Source organism: Lynx canadensis, chromosome F2 (genome assembly GCF_007474595.2).
Source record: "Lynx canadensis isolate LIC74 chromosome F2, mLynCan4.pri.v2, whole genome shotgun sequence".
Taxonomy (NCBI): Eukaryota; Metazoa; Chordata; class Mammalia; order Carnivora; family Felidae; genus Lynx; species Lynx canadensis.
Window position 1 is genome coordinate 60,131,860 of NC_044320.2, and position 23,123 is coordinate 60,154,982.

General features: G+C 35.7%; 1 protein-coding gene across 1 annotated transcript in view; it reads left to right on the plus strand.

Moving 5' to 3' along the window:
- The window catches only part of STAU2 (staufen double-stranded RNA binding protein 2), a 304,556-nt gene that overhangs the window by 69,035 nt on the left and 212,398 nt on the right, over positions 1–23,123 (plus strand).

A 23,123-nucleotide genomic window follows, 5' to 3' on the forward strand; every position in this document is an offset into this window, starting at 1 on the left:
TAACAAATTTCCCCTGATACAAATTCAGAACTCCAGACTCCTTTTTCTCCTCTTACAGGCAGTCAGGCAAGCCCAAGGCTCACCATTTAATTTTGTATTAGAGACTGTTTAAATTATCTGGTATGTTTAATAAATAAATAAATAAATAAATAAATAAACTTTTTACATGTCACATGTTTAACATTTTTCATATCCCCTTAAAACAAAAACAAAAGTAGAATAAACAAAGCCAATCCTTAAAAAAAAAATGACTTTTTGTAATTCTGGGTTGATCGTTTTATTTAGCCACTTATTTTTGTAATGCTCTTGAGAATCCTTTTTGAGTTCTTTATGCTGAATGTTTAAAAATTATTCTCCATAAAGGTGAGTACAGGAAAGTAGCATCAAAGCCCTCATCTGTAAGGTGGACTGTAAGTCCTCATCTCCCGCAAGTTTATCATGATTCTTCAGGAAAATGTACCCTGGACTTAAATGTGAACAACACTATATTCAAAACTCTTTATAAGAAGTGATCCATCTTTCTAGCCATGATTTTTTTTTAGAATCCCAATAACTTTTCTCCTAGATTAGAGAAATAAGCAGCATCCTGTATTATTTTATTTGAGACCCATTTTACCAGTCTGTTGTTCATCCTCTGGAAACCAAGGACAATAGTTTGTCCCCTATGTGTTTGAAGCAATACTCTACCACAAATGTTTCTTTCATGTAATTCAGCAAAATCTTGCTTTAACAATGCATATTTACCTGTGTTTTAAAAAATACCTGGACAAAATGACAGTTCAGCTTGTGAAGACCTTGTTAACGTGGCATGTGACCTATAGATGAGTGGGCTTTCTATTTTTAGAATTGTACAAAGAATTTATACAGTTGCTAGTCTTAGCTCTGAGAAATTTCAAAAATTCTGTCTTTTTGTCTTTGTCTTGGAGAGTTCCTTTATGAATTGAAAAACGTGATCTACCAGGTGTTTTTTCTTAATGTTCAATCACTTGTTACATGTTTTGTTCAACTGTTGATTTTTAGCAAAAGGTTTATGAAGTTTTTAGTGTTAATTGGATTTAGAAATAAATTTAAGTATGGTTTGCAATGTAAGTGCTATGACTATCAGTGAGAGTTTATGTTACATGTTTATAGAAGTTTCTGCAATAATAGTATTTCTTGGAAATGAAATATTGTATCTAATAAATTCTGGGCAAGATTTTGGGTGAGCATCAAAATAGGCCATGTCCCAAAGTTTGTTTTTATGTTGGTTACTGGAAACTTAGAATGTATTTCTCATAGAGTGTGGTAAATGGTGGCACAGTTCCCAAGATATTCTATAAAAGCTCTTTTTAATTACAGTGAACCATATACCTTGTAAATAGTTCTAACTTTGGTTTCCAAGGAACATTTTCCCCTCAATGCCACCTGACCAATAGAAGTTAGCCTCTTGCAACCCTAACAACAGCAGGAGGAGAAAAGAACCAAAGGTTTCAGATACATCAGAGATGATAGAGACCGTTTCCCCTTCCACAGCTTTAATTTAAAATTGTTTATTGATAGAAGCAAGTTTAGTCAGCCCAAGGAAAGGGCCGTGCCTTAAGTGCTAGGCATGCTTTAGAAGAAGGCAGCGGACAGGCAGCTGAAGATGGAAAAAGTGATAGAGGCATTGTATTAGCCTAGGGCGTAATGGGTAAGATGGGCCTTATAGTAGTGGTATAGAATCTGATGGTTAGTGTATTCCAAAGTTGGTAAGGAGTGGAGATGGCATGCTAGAACAAAAAAAAATTCGTATATTTGGTACGGAAATTTCTAGTCTAAAAATACAATCTACGTTGTCCAAATTTGGTTTTATACTGGGATTCCCATTTCTCCACTTGGTTGCCAAACTTACTGTTTTCTGATTTTTTTGACAAGGGCCATGCTAATGAGTGTGAAGTGTGGTCCAGCCAGTTTTAACACCACCTCACAGTTACAGATTCTTATCTGGGGACACATTTTTTTTTTTTCTCCTCTGATTCATTGACACCAGGAATATGTTTATTCATTGATTCATTCAGTATGTCGGTGTTAATCAATTAGTAGTTCTTGAGAAGTGAGATGCTGGCGAATGTGAAGATGAGGACACTGCCCTTACCCTTGAGCTTATAGCCTGGTAGTGGAGGATACATGATTATAACTGAGAATGATAAATGCCATAATGGGGATTATGGCAGACACCTCGAGAGTACTTTAGAAGGTTATTTATCTTCTTTAACACCAAGATCAGTAATGAGGCACGCCATCTCCAAAACTATTTGTCGTAGACTGACTAGCTGATGCAGTTAGAGAAAAGAAAACAATGAAAGTACAGAGAAAGAAATAATGAAGATTAAGGCAGAATGGCAAAGAAATTAGAACAGAAAATTTTAACAAATTGTAAGAGTCTACAGACCTCTGTAAAAATATATTGGAAAACCTAGATGATCTAGATAATTTCCTGGGAAATATTGTTTACCAGAATTGGCCCCTTAGAAATATAAAGCTTGAATGCATCAATATTCACTGAAACAAATAGAGAAAGTTAATAAATGCACACAAAAGGACCAGATCCACAGAGTTTCACAGAGGTATTCTGTCTACCAAATTATCAAAGACTACATAGTCTTTAACATTTTTAAGTCTATATAACATTTATAATCTAGACCAGACAGATATAGAGACAGAGGAGAATTTCCAAATTTTACTGTGTACAATTTTAAGCAAAAGAGTCACATGATAGAAGAAGGAGGGGGAATTTTTAAATTCTTTTTACAAAACAAGTATGACATTGTTACCTAAACCTGGTAAAGATGGTACAGAAAAGGAAATTGAAATCTAATGCCAAACATAAATAATGTAAGAAAAAACAAAGCATGAGCAAACAGAATCTAATACCAAGTTAGTAATAGTAGCTTTTAGAAAAGTTTCTTGAGTTGAATTTAATTCGTTGATCCTAATGCTTTCATTGTTACTGATGTAATTGTTAAAGGCTATAAACTTTCCTCTGATCACTGCTTTACATGTGTCCTGTAGTTCCAGTTATATAGTATTTTCATTATTTTTGTTCTGTAATTTCAGTTTGTATTTTCCCTTTATGTAGAAGTTGTTCAATAAAGGATTAATTTTTCAAGTAGAGGGTTATTTTTTCATTTTATAATTTTTTAATTTCTGGTTTATCACTTTGTGATCCAAGACTTTTTTTTTTTTTTTTTTTTTTTTTGGTAATGTTTCTACTTGATGGCACTTACTCATGCTTTCTTTGAGATCTAGTGTGGAATCAGTGCAAGGATTGCATATGTACTTGAGAAATATAAAGGAAATGAAGATTGATGTATATATGATCTTCCGTAAGATTTTGTTGTTTAGGTCTTCTGTATCTTTACTTTTTGCCTACTTCATCTGTCTTGTACCAAGAGCGGTATGTTAAACTGTCTTCGTATTTGCATGCTTCTATCTATATCTACTTGCATCTCCTGTAACATTTTGCTTTATAGAAGTGGTTGCTGTGTTATTTGACCCATAGATACTCATAACGGTTATATATTATTTGAGAATTGCAGATTTGTAGCGTTAGAAAATGTCCTTTTACATTAATGCATTTTAGATAGAATTCACTTTGTCTGGTATCAAGGTTACAATCACTGTGTTTTTAGTTTCCATTAACCTGGTATACCTTTGTCCTTTAATTTTTAGTCTTTCTCTGCTTTTGGTATCCTGTTGCATGTGGCATATACTTGGGTCTTGCTTTGTGAGAAATCTTATTCTTTTAAGCCCAACTTTGAGAAACAAAGTCAGACTTTTTTTTTTTTTGGCAACCTAGTTTGGGGTTGGTTGACAGTATGTATTGTTGGGTGTTTACCATAAATTAAATGAGCTAAGTCTGCTATTCCAAAGTTTTGGTGACAATATATGTGAAGTTCATGATAAGATAAAAGCACTTTATTAGAAGGGTGCCTGGGTGGTGGTGGCTCAGTCGGTTAAGCGTCTGACTTCGGCTCGGGTCATGATCTTGCAGTTTGGACTCTGTGCTGACAGCTCAGAGCCTGAGCCTGCTTCAGATTCTGTGTCTCCTCTTTCTGTCTGTCCCATGCTCATGCTCTGTCTCTCTCTGTCTCTCAGTAATAAACATTTAAAAAAACCATTTTATTACACAAATATACCAGGGAAGGGTATTGAAATTAACAATATTTTAATTTTTTTTTTTTTTTTACCCTTTCTGAGTATATCAAATTAAAGGAGATGCTGCTAGGTGAAAGAATAATTTATATAATTAATAGTCATTTGTTGTCTTAGGAATGCTTTTTTGGACTTCTTCCTTGAAATTGAGAAGCTGAATACTTGTAATAAACACGTAACACTTCCTATTGTATGTCAGTAGTTTCTAGTTCTTTGCTTTCCACAAATTACAAGAGGATCTAGTCAAGTTATCAGTTGTCATGTCATTAAAAGCAGTTTCTGATAGATCATAATATAAGTTGTGACACAAAATATGTATTGCTGTAACAAAACTCGGATGATTTACTTCTGCATGTGAGTAGCGTTTCTCAATGATTAAACCTAGGAAATTTTGAATTAAGAATAAAATTGAGAATCTATGTTCTTTTAGCAGTGAGGATTATTCTTTCTTATCCATCTCAGTAAGAAGCATATCCCTAAGATTTTACTTTTTGTTTAAAAATTATTCATTGAAGTGTCTAATATTTATGTTCCATTAATTATCTGCTAACAACAATTGTAACAATGTCTCATTCCACAGATTTTTTTGAGCATATATGCTTATGGTGACAGGAAATACAAACGTCTAGAAATTTTAATTAATATCCATATTTTTGACACATAGGATTATAATAGAATGAGCCATAAAAGATTTCCAGGTATAAAGTTAACGGTAAAATTCCATGGAGAGAAAAGAATAACATGCAAGTTCCAGAAGGAAAAAAAATTTATAAAAATCTTGATATACTGAAGAGAATTTTTGTGCTTTTGAGGGTAGGTATCAACTTGTTAGGATATTTAGATTCCTTTGGGTACATTTAAAGGAGTGACATAACACTTGTATTTTAAATTGCCAATATTGCAGTAAACCAGAAACTATATTCTTTGCAAGTATTTAAGCTAATGAAAAATTTTAGGTGTGCTAATTAAAATTTTAGATGTAATAAAAATGTGCAAGAATACACATAGTTTTCAAAATTCCTTAATGGTGTGCGCACATTGAGTTTGAAGACCATTGATATAGATTTACTTGAAGAAAAGCTGAATTAGAGATGGCTGTTGTGGAATGCACAGAAGTGGTGTATATTTTTATCTTGATTTTTACTTGGATTGTCAAACGTGGTGGTAGGATGAAAATGGCTTGATAACTTAAAAAGTCTTGAACACAAATATAGCAGTCATAGCTAGTCTTTTGAGCTCAATCATACCCCAGAGTGAAATCCTGTTTTTCTTCTATGGCATTGAATATAATTTTCCCATTTATAAATAATAAAATTGATTTCATTATCAGTATTTCTGGTATTATACAGGTAAAAAAAATTTATCTTGAACCATTAGAGGGCAGCATAAATTTATCTTTGGAATTAGCTTTCACAGTGTGTGAGTCACAGGCTTACTGTAAGCATGATTTAAATATGCTGAAGTTTTTTAGTTGAAACTATAACTTCTCATTTGGAATTTTAACTAAAATCTCACATTTGGAATTCTTTTAATACAATAAAAATGTGATAGTAATACACTTTTTTTTTTTTTTTTCCTTCTCTTACTTCCTCTGCTGCTGTTAAGGCTCTTACAAAGTTCGGAAAGTGGCACAATTTAATTCTAAACTTATTATGTACCTTGATTTTCATCTAAAGAATTACTTAAGTAAGTTTTATAAGATGTTCTATGAAAAAAGGGATTTGAAGACAAATTTGGGAAATGCTGTACACTTTATCCGCTTAAAGATTCCTTAAAGGGGAGCCTGGGTGGCTCAGTCGAAGGTCCGACTTTGGCTCGGGTCGTGATCTCATGGTTCGTGCATTCGAGCTCGGTGTTGGGCTCTGTGCTGACAGCTCAGAGCTTGGAGCCTGCTAAGGAGTCTGTGTCTCCTCTCTCTCTCTGCCTGTCCCCTGCTCATGCTCTGTTTCTCTTTCTCTCTCTCAAAAACAAATAAACATTAAAAAAAAAATAAAGGTTCCTTAAAGATTCTTAAAGATGTCATACAGAAAATTGTGTATCTTAGTGGTTCCCAATCCTGGCAGAACATCAGGTTTTCCTAAAAACATTTAACCAGTCTGATGCCACACTCTATCTAGACTAATGAAATCAGAATTTCTGGTTGGGGAATTTGAACACCCGTGCTTTAAAAAGTTCCCCAGGTCATTCTAATGCCCAGCCATTGGAATACCAGTTGAAACACATATTACCCTTTATCAACATCAATGATTATTTTATGATAGGCTAGTTTAAGTAGTCCCAGGACTTTTGAAAGAGTTAAACAAGAAGGTAAAAATGGTAGCTAACCACCATCCTCAAGGAATCAGTTGTTCTGGATAGCCAAGTTTTCTAAATTGCTGAGGATTTACCCTTTTTATAAGTCTTGTAACATAAATACATGGTATGTTCTTATGTCAGATACTCCTAGACATCAGTTTCTTGAGTACCCAAGTCTGCTTTTGTTACTTCCTAAATCATCCTTGACAATCTTGTCATATTATTTCTTGTTGCATGTCAGTGTGTCTTTGTGTAGCATTGCTTGTCCCTTGCCTCTTTAAGGCTCTTAAACTATTACCTTGAAAACTGATACTGAAGTTAGGATTGGAAGCAATGTAAGAATAACAAGGCTTTGAATTAGGCTTCAGGGTGATCCTAGAAGTGTGAAGTACGTGAGCTTTATTTGGTTCATGGGCTTTTTGACTTCAGAATTTATTTTTTCCCTCATACATTTTAGATTTCTTCTGCATTTTAAGTAGAATGAAGTTGCCAGTTAGCTGAATATACGTTTGGTGAATATGTAATCACATAAAATATTTTGGCAATGAACAGAGATAACGATTGCTTTAATAAATTTCATAAATTACTTTCTCATACATTAAAGGAGAAAGAAAAGTTCATTTGTGCATGACTTCCCCCCTTTTGACCTTAGTTCTCTCTCTGTCTCTCTCTCTCTCTCTCTTTCCCTGTTGGCTAAAAAAAACGAAAACAAAAAACAGAGAAACTTACTTTCCAAAATGAGAAGGTTTGCATGCATATTCTAAAAAAAAATTGCCAAGTTTGGTAATTTTTTATGTCATTTCTACAAAGGTGTTCCTTTATTGACTTGACCTTTTTATTTACTATGGTTTTTTTTTTCTCATCTAGAATCTTTATGTACTTTCTCTCTCTCTCTCTCTCTCTCTCTTTCTCTGTGTGTGTGTGTGGGGGGGGGGGGTGTTAATTCCCTTGGTGTCCAGAGTCTCTTCTTGAGAGCCAAAAAGCAAACTTTATTTGTAGCTTTTTGATTTTTAGATGTAAAAATCTCAGTTCATTGATGTAAGAAAAAGAAAGAAAGAAAATAAAAAAAGGTAAGACTACATGACATTTTTCTTTGGGGAAAAAAACGTTTTTCCTTATAGTTGTGGATTAAAAGTCAACAGAGATAGAGGTTGGTTCCTCATAAAATATTTTTTAACATTACTGTCTGAAGTATAGGCAGTAAATCACTCAACACTAAAAGAACAAGCAATTCAATAGAAAATGAGCAAAGGACATGAAGAGACATTTCACCAAAGAAGGCATACGGATGATTAAAAAATAATGAAAAAATGTTCAACATTCCTAGCCATAAGGCAAATGTAAATTAGGACCATGATGATGTATTACTACTCACCTACTAGAATGATGAAAATTAAAAATAATGACAACAACAAATGCTGGTAAGGATGAAGAGAAACTGGATATCTCAAACATTTCTAGTTGTGATGCAAAATGGCTCAGCTACTCTGGAAAATGGTTTGGCAGTTTCCTATAAAACTAAACATACATTTACTATGTGACCTGGCTATCACACTCTTGAGCATCTCTCCCAGAGAAATGAAAATTTATGTTCATATAAAAACTGTATGAACATTTGCATAGTTTTTACATGAACATAAATAGGCACTGCTTTAGTTTCAGCTCACAACTTTTATATATTTAATTTTCATTCAGTTCAGTGTATGTAAAAAAATTCCCTTGATACTTCTTTCTTCACCTATGCGTTATTTTATTTTTTTTTTTTTTTTTTTTTTTTTTTATTTTTTTTTTAAATTTTTTTTTTTTTTCAATGTTTATTTATTTTTGGGACAGAGAGAGACAGAGCATGAACGGGGGAGGGGCAGAGAGAGAGGGAGACACGGAATCGGAAACAGGCTTCAGGCTCTGAGCCATCAGCCCAGAGCCCGACGCGGGGCTCGAACTCACGGACCGCGAGATCGTGACCTGGCTGAAGTCGGACGCTTAACCGACTGCGCCACCCAGGCGACCCCACCTATGCGTTATTTTAGAAGTATATTGTCTACCTTCCAAGTGTTTGGAGATTTTTCCATTAATTTCTGTTCATGTTTATTATTATTGTTATTTATTTATTTTTAATGTTTATTTTGAGAGAGATTGAGTGTGCGCATGAGTGGGGGAGGGGCAGAGAGAGAGAGGGAAAGAGAATTCCAAGCAGGCTCTGCACTGTCAGCACATAGCCTGGTGTGAGGCTTGATCCCATGAATCATGAGATTATGATCTGAGCTGAAATGAAGAGTTGGATGCTTAACCAACTGAGTCACCTAGGGGCCCCCCGTTGTTCATATTTAGTCTGATTCCATTGTGGTCAGAGAACACACTGTGTGCTTTCACTTCATTTAAATTTGTTGTGATTGGTTTTATGGCTCAAGATATGGTCTGTCTTGGTATATGTTCCATGGGTGCTTGAAAGGAGTATGTATTCTGCCATTGTTGGTACAGTGTTTTATAAATACTGATTGGGTTCTGTTAGTAAATAGTGTTGTTAAGTTTGTCTACATCTTTGCTGATTTTCTGTCTGGTTGTTCTGTGAGTTGTGAGAAGTATATTGAAGTCTCCAAATTGTGGATTTGCCTATTTCTCTTTCAATTCTGTCAGTTTTGCTTTACATATTTTGCAGCTCCGTTAGGTGGAATCTCATTTAGGATTGCTATGTTGCCTTGGTGGATTGACCTTTTTATCCTTATGTTTATGTTCCTTTTTGTTTTTGGTAATTTTCTTTGCTCCTAAATCTACCCTGTCTGATATTAAAATAGCCAATACTGCTTTATTTTGATTAATGCTTAAATTGTACATTTTTCCATCCTTTTACTCTCTACTTATAATCTTATATTTTATGTTTTTTTTTATGTTTATTTTTGAGAGAGAGAGAGAGAGAGACAGAGCATGAGCGGGGGGGGGGGGGGGGTGGGGCAGAGAGAGGGAGACACAGAATCTGAAGCAGGCTCCAGGCTCTGAGCTGTCAGCACAGAGCCCAAAGTGGGGCTTGAACTCATGAACTACAAGATCATGACCTGAGCCAAAGTTGGATGCTTAATCGACTGAGTCACCCAGGCTTCCGTATGTGAGTTTTTATAGACAGCATATATGTGGGTCATGTTTTCAAGTTCACTTTGCCAGTCTCTATCTTTTAGTTGGAATATTTTGACCGTTTACATTTAATATAATTATTAGTGCATTAGGGCTTCAGTCTACCATTTTATTTTTTATTTAATTTTATTTCACTTATTTTTCCTTTGTCTTCTTTTCCTACCTTTTTGTGGGTTAATTGTATTTTTTTTAGAATTCCATTTTGACTTATTGAGGCTTTCAGGGTATATCTCTTTAAAAAAGCAAACACTTGCTCTAGGTATTATATTATACATATATAATCTATTAGTCTGTTGGTGTTTACATTTTGTCAGTACGAGTAATGTTCGAGACCTTACCTCCCTTTAAGTCCTTTATCCTCTTTCATTATGTTATGTTATTGTCTTAAATATTTTCTCTACATACTTTGAAAGCCCTATCAGCCAATGTTAGGATTTTTGCTTAAGATATCAAATATAATGTAGAAACCACAAGAGGCAAAATAAAATTTCCTGTGTGCCCATAGTTTTCCATCATTCTATTTTCCTTTCAGATGTTCCAAGATCCTTTTTTTTTTCATTTCAAGAACTGTTTCTGTTCTTTTAGAGTATGTCCACTGGCAACGCAGTCTTCTAGTTTTCTTTTCTCTGAAAATACCTTCATTTCTGAAGGATAAGTTTATTGGTATAGAATTTTTTATTGACCTTTTTTTTTTTCTGAGCACAGGATAAATGTTATGTCATTTTCTTCTGGCCTTCATGATGTCTGATGTGATATCCATTGTCATTCAAATTACTTTTCCTTTATCAGTAAGATATGGTAAGGTGTCATTTCTCTCTTGTGGCTTTCAAGATTTTTTTTGACTTTCGATTTCAAGAATTTCTCTTGGTGTGAATTTCTTTGGGCATATCCTATTTGGGATTTAAATTTATATAACTTTTGACAAATATGATAAATTTTCAGCCATTATTTTGGGGGGATTATTTTCAGCCTTATATGATTTTTTTCTCTTCTTCTGAGACAGCAATTACACAAATGTTAGATCTTTTGTGATAGCACTGTAGTTCTCTGAAATTTTGTTCATCCTTTTCCCCCTGCATATTGTCTCTCTATTATTCATATTGGAGAATTCATATTGTTCTATTTTCACATTCATTGATTCTTATCTCTTTCATCTATATTCTGCTGTTGAGCCCATCCAGTGAATATTTCATTTTGGTTATTGTATTTTTTCAGTTCTAAAATTTCCATTTGATTATTTTTTCTAGGACTACCTGTTTCTTTGCTGAGACTTTCTACTTTTTCATTTGTTTCAAGTGCATTTGTAATTGTTTATTGAAGTATTTTTATGATGGCTACTGTAAAATATTTCTCAGATAATTCCATCTGTATCATCTTGATTTGGTAACTGGTGATTGTCTTTTCTCATTAAAGTTGAGATTTTCCTGGTTCTTGGTATGATGAATGATTTTAATAGAATCTAAACACTGTGGATATTATGAATCTGTGGCTCCTATTTTTATAGGCTTCTGATACTGCAACAACAGGAGAATGAGGAATCTATCATGTTAATGCTAGGTCTGGGTGGAAATTCAGGTTCTGCACTTTGCCTTATTGACAACTTGTAGCTTCACTTGACCTTCTCTGACACCACTCTACCAGGGGAAAGGAACTTTTCATTATAGCTGGGGGAAGATGGGAGTCTAGGCTCCTTACTTAACTTTTGCTGACAGAAATCCAGATGGAGTTGCAGCTTTTTTGGGATGTATTGTTGGTGTAGGGCAGTTATTGCATGGAAGTTTTCTGTCCTGCATAATTTCTCTTTTCCTGGTCCTTTTGCTAAAGAGAATAAACTTGCTTTGTTTTCTTTTTTGTTTGTTTGTTTGTTTTATCTGCATACATTGATGCTTTCAGGCTGCTGGCTTCTGTAGCACCCAACTCAGGATATAATAGGTCAAGAGAAATCACAGGGAACTCACCACTCTGTTGTTCCTTTGGTCTTAAGTTCTCTAGCTAGTCTCTTTCCAACTTGCAAAATTTTCTTATGTTGCTTTTTTTTTTTTTCTAATTTTTTTTCAATGCTTATTTATCTTTGAGAGAGACAGAGCATGAGCGGGAGATGCAGAGAAAGGGAGAGACAGACTCCAAAGCAGGCTCCAGCCTCTGAGCTGTCAGCAGATAGCCCGATGCGGGGCTTGAACTCAAAAACTGCGAGATCATGACCTGAGCCGAAGTCAGGACGCTTAACTGACTGAGCCACCCAGGCACCCCTCTTATGTTTATTATACATAAATGACCTGAAATTTAGTTGTACTTAGCAGTAGGAATGGGGAGAATTATTTCTGTTCTGTTTTGTCCTAGGACCATCCTTATTTCCTCTTATGTGTATAAATTTTGGTTAGATTTTAAGAGTAAAACATTGTTTATAGTTAATTTGATATTTCAGTAAAGAGATGTTTAAAAAAATTTTAAAGAGTGAGATTATTTACCCATTTATTTATTTATTTCATTTATTGTTGGGGAGAGAGAGAGAGAGAGAGAGAGAGAGAATGCATGAGTGGAGGAAAGGGACAGAGGGAGAGGGAGAGAGAATCTTAAGCAGGCTCCATGTTTAGTGTGGAGCCTGATGTGGGTCTCAATCCCACAGCCCTGGAATCATGACTTGAGCTAAAATCAATAGTCAGATGCTCAACTGACTGAGCCACCAAGGCACCCCTATATTTGTATTTTATTGATGGAAAAAATTTCACAAAAGATTTTTGAATCCGGACTACCAAAAGTGGAAAAGAGAAGTGTCAGAATCTGTGTTTACTGGAAAAAAAAAATTATAGGAAGTATAATAAAATGTATACTGCAAAATCTGTGTCCAGTTTTGCATTTTGCCTTCTTAGCTGTTCACTTTCTTCCTACTTTCTAGGACAAGCACATACAAACCTTTGGTTTAAAGAATTGTCTACAGTCTTATCTCCCCAAATACTACTACTACTATTCCCCTTTCACTTTAAAAATGTATCACAAGAATTTTCCTGTAACTAAATATGCTTGCATGGTATTCCACTGAAGTAATACACCATAATGTATTGTTATTTTTGTTGTGGAGTTTGTTGCTAGTCATCATGAAATAACAGGCAGTAGCACAAATAACAAACATGGGGATGTTACAGAGGTTTCACAAGTTTTCAAACATGGTAGTAGTTTAATGTCTGTAGCTACCATTTCTTTTTAGAGAGTATAAAAAGAAAGCTATTTGGGACATTGATCCTGCTTGGTGTGGGGTTCACTGGATTTCCCACTTTTAGACTTACACTATCAAAGGCTATAGGGACCTCTTCCTCTCTGTCTGCAGCCTCCTAGCCTGAAGCTACTGTTAGGGTTAAACCCTAGACACATGTACCATTTGTCTTCAGTGGACATTTGACATTTAGGAGGACATCCAGACATCATGTTCTACATCACCCATCCTCTGGCACCCTAGGAATGTTAATTCCCTGACGTGGGAATCAGATGCAAGTGATTTCTTTTCTTTGTGTGTGTAATATATACATGGGAAGCAGTATTCATTGGAGTACTACATACCCAGGATTAGGCTCTTCACCAAGTTTAAGACACAAAGGATATAGTTACCTCGTATGGAGAATGTTTCATTAGAATTTTCTGTCTACATGGAGGAGTTTTCAGGTGTCTGGCTTTTACCAATAGGTAGAGATAACTGCCATTTACTGAGATGTGGAGGAATGGAGGAGACAGACTTGGAGTGGGAATTAGGACTTCAGCATAAACACGTAAGGCATCCAAAGGAGCTGTCAAGTGTGTGTTTGACATAGAAGACTGGACCTCAGAGGAGAGATCTAAATTAGAGAGGTAAATGCAGGAGCTGACTGCATAATCAGTGCCCCACAAGTCCCTGCTCTACCAGGCCTCTCATTACCTTTCTGATTTCATCTACTCTCCCCACCATGCCAACTCTGCTCCAGCCACCTTGGCCATATTTTCCAAATGAGTCATCCATACTCATATTTTAGAGTTATGTTTATTTTTTATTCCCTCTTTATTAAAGTCTGTTGAAATCTTTTCAGTCATGCCCCTTTTATGCCACTCTAGTTAAAAATGCACCCCACCTCCTCACTCTGACATTCCTAGTTTCTTGCCCTGCTTTTTCCTCTGTACCACTTAGTGTTGTCTGTACTAGCTTTGTGTGGCTGTAGTATGTAAAACAAAGAAGAGCAATGATGCTAAGCTGGAGAGAGTAGGCAAAGGTTAGATCCTCCAGGGCTCTCCTAAAGACCAGTAGGAGATGCAGATTTTTAAGGAGGAGGAAATGTGGCCACTTGTGCATTGAGAGGCAATGGAAGGGTAAGAGTGGTTATGGATAGATCAAGTCGGAGACAATTGCATTAGAATAAAAACAAAAGGAGGGGCGCCTGGGTGGCGCAGTCGGTTAGGCATCCGACTTCAGCCAGGTCACGATCTCGCGGTCCGGGAGTTCGAGCCCCGCGTCGGGCTCTGGGCTGATGGCTCAGAGCCTGGAGCCTGTTTCCGATGCTGTGTCTCCCTCTCTCTCTGCCCCTCCCCCGTTCATGCTCTGTCTCTCTCTGTCCCAAAAATAAATAAACGTTGAAAAAAATGTATAGATTGCTGCTTTCTGGGAGCTGACAATCTTTAAAAAAAAAAAAAAAAAAAGGAAAAGGAAAACGTTTAATGATCCAAGCACGTTGCTAGGTTGAAGAAATAAGGGTGGTAGAGAATGATTCTGTCTCCCACTTAAGGAATTGAATCTAGAAGGTCAGATGATTTCAATCTAAGTACCCTGAAAGAGGAAGGTCAGAGTATTCTGGGAGCAGATGGTTCTGATTTTGTTTTTAGGCAGTTCAGATTTGTAAACCTGAATTTAGTATTTGAACAGCTTTCACGGAATTACTACTTAGAAATAGTCTCATAGTTTTAAAATTTAGAACCTAGGGGACGTTAATAAGGAAGTACTGCTCAAACAAAGTAATTGAGTGAGCTTTGAGAGCACTAAATCAGATCAAAGGATTTATTTACTGTAGGACTTCTCCAAGAACTCATGATCTGTCCTAGAAATGTGTATAATGTGTATCATTTCCCAAAGTTGTTTGGCCATGGATCCTGTTAAGTTAATGAATCGTCTGTGGATACAGAACAGACTTTAGGGAACGCTAGCTTCGTGATTTGCTCAAGATCTTAACAATTAGCTAAAAGTAAGTTACCATAGGGGCGCCTGGGTGGCTTAGTCGGTTAAGTGTCAGACTTTGGCTCAGGTCATGATCTCGCAGTTTGTGAGTTCGAACCCTGTGTCTGGCTCTGTGCTGACAGCTCAGAGCCTGGAGCCTGCTTGGGATTCTGTGTCTCCCTCTCATTCTGCCCCTCCCCTACTCACGCCTCTGTCTCTTTCCTTCTGCCTCTTTCTCCCTAAGGTAAAAAAAAAAAAAAAAAAAAAAGTAAGTTACCATAACACAATTTCCTTGACTGTGTCCTATAATTTTTCTAAGACATTTTAGTGTTACACATAGAACATCAGGAAGTATGAAACTGCCAGTATTCTTGTGGCCAAATTTTAATACTATCTTGTATGTGGGGTGAATGAAATTCATAGTTTGGCATAAATATAGGTAATAATCCTGTATAGTTCAAGGGACAAATCTTATACAGAATCTATGTGAAATTTGTGACCCATGAATGTGTAATGAAATAACACTTCACCGTCTCTTTAAAACCTCTTTTTTGTGGCTTTGAAATATTAAGAATACTTCATTTTAGCTTTCTTAGCTTTGGTTCAGTCATTATTTTGGCAGATAATGCTATTTTAGAACTTAGTGTATTACAAAAATAATGGTATAGTAAAAATGTGACATTATTTATATTCTATTATTAAAAAGAGCATTTAGAAAGTATTACTAATAAGCACTTTTCCTATACCTCTAGATCAAGGGTTGGCACGCTACAGCTCCTGGGGCCAAATCCAACCTGCTGCCTGTTTTTGTATATTCCACAATCTAAGGTTCTACTTTTAAAAATCATTGAAACAAATCAACAGAATAATAGTATCTTGTGATGTGTGAAAATTATATGAAATTTAGATTTCAGTAACCATAAATAAAGTTTTACTGGAGTACAGCCATACTCCTTCATTTATGTACTGTCTATGGCTCCTTTCACACTATAACAGCAGTGTTGAGTAGGTGTGACAGAAACCGTATGGCCTGCAAAGTCTGAAATATTTACTATCTGGCTCTTTTTAGAACAGTTTGCAGACCTTGGTCTAGATTAATGGGTAATAGAGTTTATGGGGTTATTTTATAAGTTTGAATATATGAAATACAGGGAACTGTGTATTATGTATATCCAATTCTCTAAATAAATATTTTCTAACAATTTCCGTTAATTTTTCCCTGCTAGTTCTCTTCTTCATTTCTTTTCTCTGCTATAAGATACATGTTTTATTTCAATTTCAATTAATTTCCTTCCTTTTTGCATTTGATCAGTAAAACAGTATATAGTGTCCTATGTTGTGACAGGAAGCACATGGATTTGAGGAGCGTTTGTAGAATAATCAGAAATTTGGAATAATTGTATGTTTTCTCCATATACTTGATTTGTGGGGAAAACTTTTATATTTGAAGTTGACTTTGATTAAAGTTTTTTTTTTTTTTAAATAATGATTTCAAATGATCATATAAGCAGCAGAATAGTACCCTTATTGGATTTAGCTGACCCAAAGAATCAGTAATTGATTTTTTTCCCTAACACAACTAGAGTGAATAGACTACTTCACCTCTTTGATTTGAATGTTGCTACTAGTTTAATTTTAAGATTCTATTATATATTCTGTTCAGTAGCCTTCTTCTTGTCTCTTAAGACAATTCATTTCATTTTTTTGTTTCCAAATATAGGAATGGTTTTACAGATGAATTTATTTCTTTTTATAAATTTTATGGTTTGGTAGAAGTAAAAGTAATGTATGCCTTGTTCTAAGTTATGTAAAATATGAAGTTAAGAAGTAGCTTGAGATATGTAAATACCGCTAATGTGCTTCAACATGTCCTTTTCAATACAATATTTAGTTTCATTTGTGATACAGAAATTTATTTTCATCCTGAGTCATCTGAGGTTGTAGAGAATAGGTACTAGGAATGGCTCATTAATCCCTCACTATTAACACTTCACTTATGAGGAAGAAAACTAGCTGAATGTACCTAGGCTTCCATATTTTTCATTTTAGCATCTTATTGCTTTCACAGATTTTTTCATAATAAATTCTGCTTGTTATTACAGATGAAACTAGGATCATATCCTCCCTTCAAAGAGGAAGGGCATAGAAACATTATTCACAGTGTCCATGATTAAAGAATTTCTGAGTATTCACTAATTGTGGTCTTACTCCTTTGTTGGTGTAGGTATAAAGATAAATTGATTAAAATACAGTATTAAAGTAGATTGGTAAGTGGATTTAAAACTCAGAGGAATCCAAAACCTACAGGAAATAGTAAAATTCATGTCATCACATAGAAAAGATTTTCTATATTAAACTGTAACACCAAGATGGATACATTGTAAATAATATCGCTTGAACTTTATGTAAAAAGAGTTTGAAATTCTACTTTTTTTTTTTTTTTGCACCAGAATAACAGTTAAAATTTATGTCAACTTTTAGGAATTAAACAACATATTGTGGTATATTCTTATGGAAATCATTTGTATGTTCAACAAATACTTTTTGTGTTCTCAGAGGTGGTTAATTTCATTCCTTTTGCCCAGGAATGTCACAGGTACCCAAATGAAGAGTTTTTAAAATAAATAAGCTATGAGATATTTAAGAATACTTTGAAAAATATTAAGTCTAGAGTTTTAGTGGATGTAACTGTGTTAAACTTCCAGTAAAAATAGAGAGGGATGCAAACCATAAGAGAATCTTATACAGAGAACAAACTGAGGGCTGCTGGAGGGGGCAGGTGCAGTGATGGGCTAAATGGGTGATTAGCAATAAGGAGGGAACTTGTTGGGATGAGCACTGGGTGTTATATGTAAGTGATGAATCACTAAATTCTACTCCTGAAACCATTATTACACTACATGTTAACTAACTTAGATTTAAATTCACAAAATTGCAATTATATTTGAAGCTACTCTGATGGACTAAATCTTTTTTAAAAATAGTATTTCAAAGGACTCAAGTAGTATTTTTACTGTATGTAGTTGGCTTAATTAATCAAAAAGTGATTAAAATATCAGTACCTGCAATACTATTCTCCCTTGGGATAGAATAGCTGTTACTTGAAAAAAAGAGGAGAATCTTTTTCTTTTCTTTTTATTTATTATTATTTTTTAATGTTTATTTTTGAGAGAAAGAGAGAGAGAGAGAGAGAGTGTGTGGGGGGGAGGGGCAGAGAGAGATGGAAACACAACTTATATTCTATATATATTCTATTCTCTCTCTATATTTTTTTTTAATTTTTTTTCAACGTTTTTTATTTATTTTGGGACAGAGAGAGACAGAGCATGAACGGGGGAGGGGCAGAGAGAGAGGGAGACACAGAATCGGAAACAGGCTCCAGGCTCCGAGCCATCAGCCCAGAGCCTGACGCGGGGCTCGAACTCACGGACCGCGAGATCGTGACCTGGCTGAAGTCGGACGCTTAACCGACTGCGCCACCCAGGCGCCCCTATATTTATATTCCATGTAGTACACAATTTTAAAAACTTGAATGTTATGCCACCCCTGCATTCCAGTACCTATTCTGCCCTTGCTAGTTTCATGTGTATCCTTTTAGGATATTCTCTAGCTGTATGTACTTTAAGTATCATTCTGTAATAATCTCCTCAATCTCTCTCTTTTTTTTTAAGTTTTTATTTATTTTAGAGAGAGAGTGAGAGCAAGCAGGGGAGGGGCACAGAGAGAGAGAGAGAGAGAGTGGGGGGTGAGAGGGAGAGAGGGAATCCCAAGCAGGCTCCCCACTGCCAGCATGGAGCCCATTGTGGAGCTTGAACCCACGAATTGTGAGATCATGACCTGAGCTGAAATCAAGAGTTGGATACTTAACTGACTGAGCTACCCAGGCACCCTCAATCTCTCTTTTAAATTTGAAATATGCCTTAAAAGATCATTCTGTATTAAAAAAATTTTTCTTAATGTTTAATTTTGAGAGAGAGAGAGAGTGCAGGTGGGGAAGGAGTAGAGAGAGGGAGACAGAATCCAAAGCAGTCTCCACTGTCAGCACAAAGCCAGATGTGGGGCTGGAACCCACGAACCATGAGAACATGACCTGGGCTGAAACCAAGAGTCAGACACTTAACCGACTGAGCCACCCAGGTACCCCATAGATCATTCCATATTAGTATATAAAGAGCTACATCATCTTTTCTAACTTCAGTATGAAAATTCAGGAACCTATAACAATATAGGTCTATTTAATGCCTCAGCACATCTGTTATACTGTAGTTGTCATTTGTTTACATACATTATGAACCTCATAATGTCATAATTTTGGCTTAGTCTATATGTCTTAAAGAAAATAAAGGAAAAAATAGTCTTTAGTAAATATTCACAAATTTACCATACCTCATACATCTGTTCCTATCTGAAGAGGTAGGTTTCCATCTAGCTTTACTTCCCTTCAGCCCAAACATCCTTTAGAATTTCTGGTAGTACAAGTCTGCTGGCAATGGATTCTTTTAATTTTCATTAACTGAACATATCTTTATTTTGCCTTCATTTTTGAAGGATATTTTCAATGAATATAGAATTCTAAGTTTTCAGGTTTTTTTACTTACAGCACTTTAAAGATTTTCCAGTGTCATGATATGTCTTAGGTCTTATGGCCTTTTTTTTTTTTTTTTTTCTCATGAGAGGTCAGCCATTTAATAAATAAGTAAATATAAATAAATACCTTAACTCACCAAAAAAAGGGAAGTCAACCATTATTGGAATTTTTGTTCCCTTCATGCAATGTCATTTTGGCTTTTAGCAGTTCAAGTATAATGTGCCTTTGTGGTTTCCTTTATAGTAACGTAGCTCACTGAACTTATTGACTTTGTAAGCATGTCTTTAACCAAAAGATTTTTTTTAGCCTTTATGTCTTTTAATATTTTTCTGCCTTCTTTTTTTTTTTACTTCTCTCCATCTGTTAGACTTTTTAATATTATCTCACAGGTCCCTAAGGCTCCATTCATTTTTTTCAATCTTTTTCCCTCTCTGTTCTTTGGTTTGTATAATTTCTATTGATTAACCTTGACTCCTTTGTCATCCTCTTTCTGTTATTATGCCTAGCTAGTGAATTTAAAACTGGAATATATTTAGTTGTCTCTAGCCATATATATGGCTAGAATTTCCATTTAGCCTTTCATTTTGTAGTTTCTGTTCTCTGATAAGATTTCCCGTACATTTATTCATTAAGAGCATATATTCTTTTATATTTTTGAGCACAGTGTAGCTGTTTGCTAATTCTAACATCTGGGTCATTTCAGGGTTGCTTCTGTTGATTGTCTTTTATCATGAGAATGGATCATTTTTTTCCTACTTCTTCATATATTTAGTAATTTTGGATTGCATTCTTGACATTGTAAATTGGCTAGAAACTGGATTTTGTGATGTCCGTCTGAAGTATAGGGAACAGTTTTTTTTTTTTTTTAATTTTTTTTTTTTCAACGTTTATTTATTTTTGGGACAGAGAGAGACAGAGCATGAACGGGCGAGGGGCAGAGAGAGAGGGAGACACAGAATCGGAAACAGGCTCCAGGCTCTGAGCCATCAGCCCAGAGCCCCACGCGGGGCTCGAACTCACGGACCGCGAGATCGTGACCTGGCTGAAGTCGGACGCTTAACCGACTGTGCCACCCAGGCACCCCAGGGAACAGTTTTTTAAGCAGGCAGTTAATTTGGCTGAAGCCTACCAACAAAGTGTGTGTGTGTGTGTGTGTGTGTGTGTGTGTATGTATATGTAAATATGTAAATATATATATACACACACACACACACACACACATATATATATATATATATATATATATATATATATCTGCTCAAATTTTTATCTCTTACCTGTGTTGTTTAGAGTCTGTCCTATGCCTGTGTATTTCAAACATCAGGTAGAGATTTGGGCAGAGTTTTATACACAGAATTTGGGGCTCTTCCTTTCTAGATCTGTTATTTCTAAGATTTTCTCCTTCATTTCCTACTGACCTTGGTTGCTTTGAACCTTATCTCTGGGCCTTCAGGCTAGTAAGGCTTTTCTGTTGGCACTTTAGCCACTCTATTTGGAACAGACTGGACCCTCCCTAAAGTTTAAGCTGTTAAAAAAAAAAAAAAAAAGAGAGAGAGAAACTCATTCTGTGCTGTTCCTTTTTCCAGTGTTATTCCCACTGCCCCCCCCCCCCCCCCCCCCAGTATCTGCCAGTATCTTCAGTGCCTTTGGATGATTGTTTTTTTGTATTTTGCTGAGAATTTATAGTGTCCCATAAAGGATTGGTCTAATTAGAATTTAGTCATCCTGAAAACAGGATAGCTGCTTATTTTAAGAACTGTTTAATATTTCCCTGTCTACTTATTCTATAATTTATTTAACCAATTCTGTATTCATGGACATTTAGTTGTCTCTAATGTTTTTCTGTAACAATGTTGCAGTATATATCTTTGCACAAATCTATCTATCTATCTATCTATCTATCCAAGATTTTATTTAAATTCAAGTTAGTTAACATATAGTATAGTATTGGTTTCAGGAGCAGAATTTAGTGATTTATTGCTTACATATAACACCTAGTGCTCATCCCAACAAGTGCCCTCATTAATGCCCATCACCTATTTAGCCTATCCCCCCCCCATCAGCAACCCTTAGTGTTTCTCTATAGTTAAGAGTTTTATGGTTTGCCTCTCTCTCTTGTTTTATATATTTTTTTTAAATTTTTTTTTTCAACGTTTATTTATTTTTGGAACAGAGAGAGACAGAGCATGAACAGGGGAAGGGCAGAGAGAGAGGGAGACACAGAATTGGAAACAGGCTCCAGGCTCTGAGCCATCAGCCCAGAGCCTGACGCGGGGCTCGAACTCACAGACCGCGAGATCGTGACCTGGCTGAAGTCGGACGCTTAACCGACTGCGCCACCCAGGCGCCCCTTGTTTTATCTTATTTTTCCTTCCATTCCCCAGTGTTCATCTGTTCATCTGTTTTGTCTTAAATGCTCCATATGAGTGAAGTCATAGGGTATTTGTTTTATCTCTGATTGATTTATTTCACTTTGCATAAATATACTCTAGTTCCATCCACCTTGTTGCACATGGCAAGATTTCATTCTTTTTGATCGCCAAGTAATATTCCAGCACACGCGCACGTGTGTGTGTGTGTGTGTGTGTGTGTGTGTGTGTGTGTATACACCACATCTTCTTTATCCATTCATCAGTTTGGGCTCTTTCCATAATTTAGCTATTGTTGATAGTGCTGTTATCAATATTGGAGTCTTTGCACATACATTTAGCCATGTGTGAGACATTCTTATAGGTACTTCAGATACATCCATAAAAATAGACATTTTTACTCTGATGAAATTTACATTCTAGTTGGGTGAGATGGATAATAAAAAATAAATACAGGTGTGCCTGGGTAGCTAGGTCAGTTAAACATCTGACTCTTGATTTTAGCTCAGGTCATGATCTCACGGTTCACGAGATTGGGCCCTGCATTGGGCTCTGTGCTGGCAGCACGAAGCCTGCTTGGGATTCTCTGTCTCCCTTTCTCTCTGCCCTTCCCTCACTCACACTTCTCTCTCTCTCTCTCAAAATAAATATACATTAAAAATAAATATAATAAATGTTTTGTAGTAGATTGAAAAGTAAGAAGTACTGTGGACAAATGGAAAGTAGAGTAGAAGAAAAAGGATGAAGATTACAGTTTTAAATAGGGAGGTCTTATTGAAAAGGTGAGATTTGAGCAAGACTCTAAGGAGAGCAAGTGAGTTTTGACAATGCTGTGGGAGAGGCAAGAGATTAGCCGCTGCAAAGTCCCTACGTGGAAACATGTCTGGTGAGTTTGAGGAGCAGGAAGGAGGCCGGTGTGGTTGGAGCGGAATAAGTGTTGAATGGTGTGATTGAAGTCATTGATACGGTGTGGAGCCAGACCTGTGTAAAGCTGTATTAGGCTGTTGGAAGGATGCTGTCTTTTATTCTGGATGAGATGTAGAAGCATTGCAGTTTTGAGCAAAACAGAGACATGATCAGACTTACATTTTGAAAGGCTCACTTTGGTGCTAAGAGAACAGTTAGGAGGTTATTATGATAATCCAGACTAGAGATGGAGCTATTTTGAATCTTTTGGGGCTTTTTGGCAACATAATTAGGTGAAAAATGATACCTTTTTGGCATTTTAATTTGTATTTCTTTATGAATCAAGTTGATCATCTTCTCTTATATATATGAGCCATTTTTTCTGTGAGTTGTGAAGTTATAATTTTTGCTTGTTTTTCTATTGATTTAACAGTCTTTTTCTCACAGATTTGTGTAAGTCAGCTGATTTTACTGTGTAGCCAAGGATGAACAC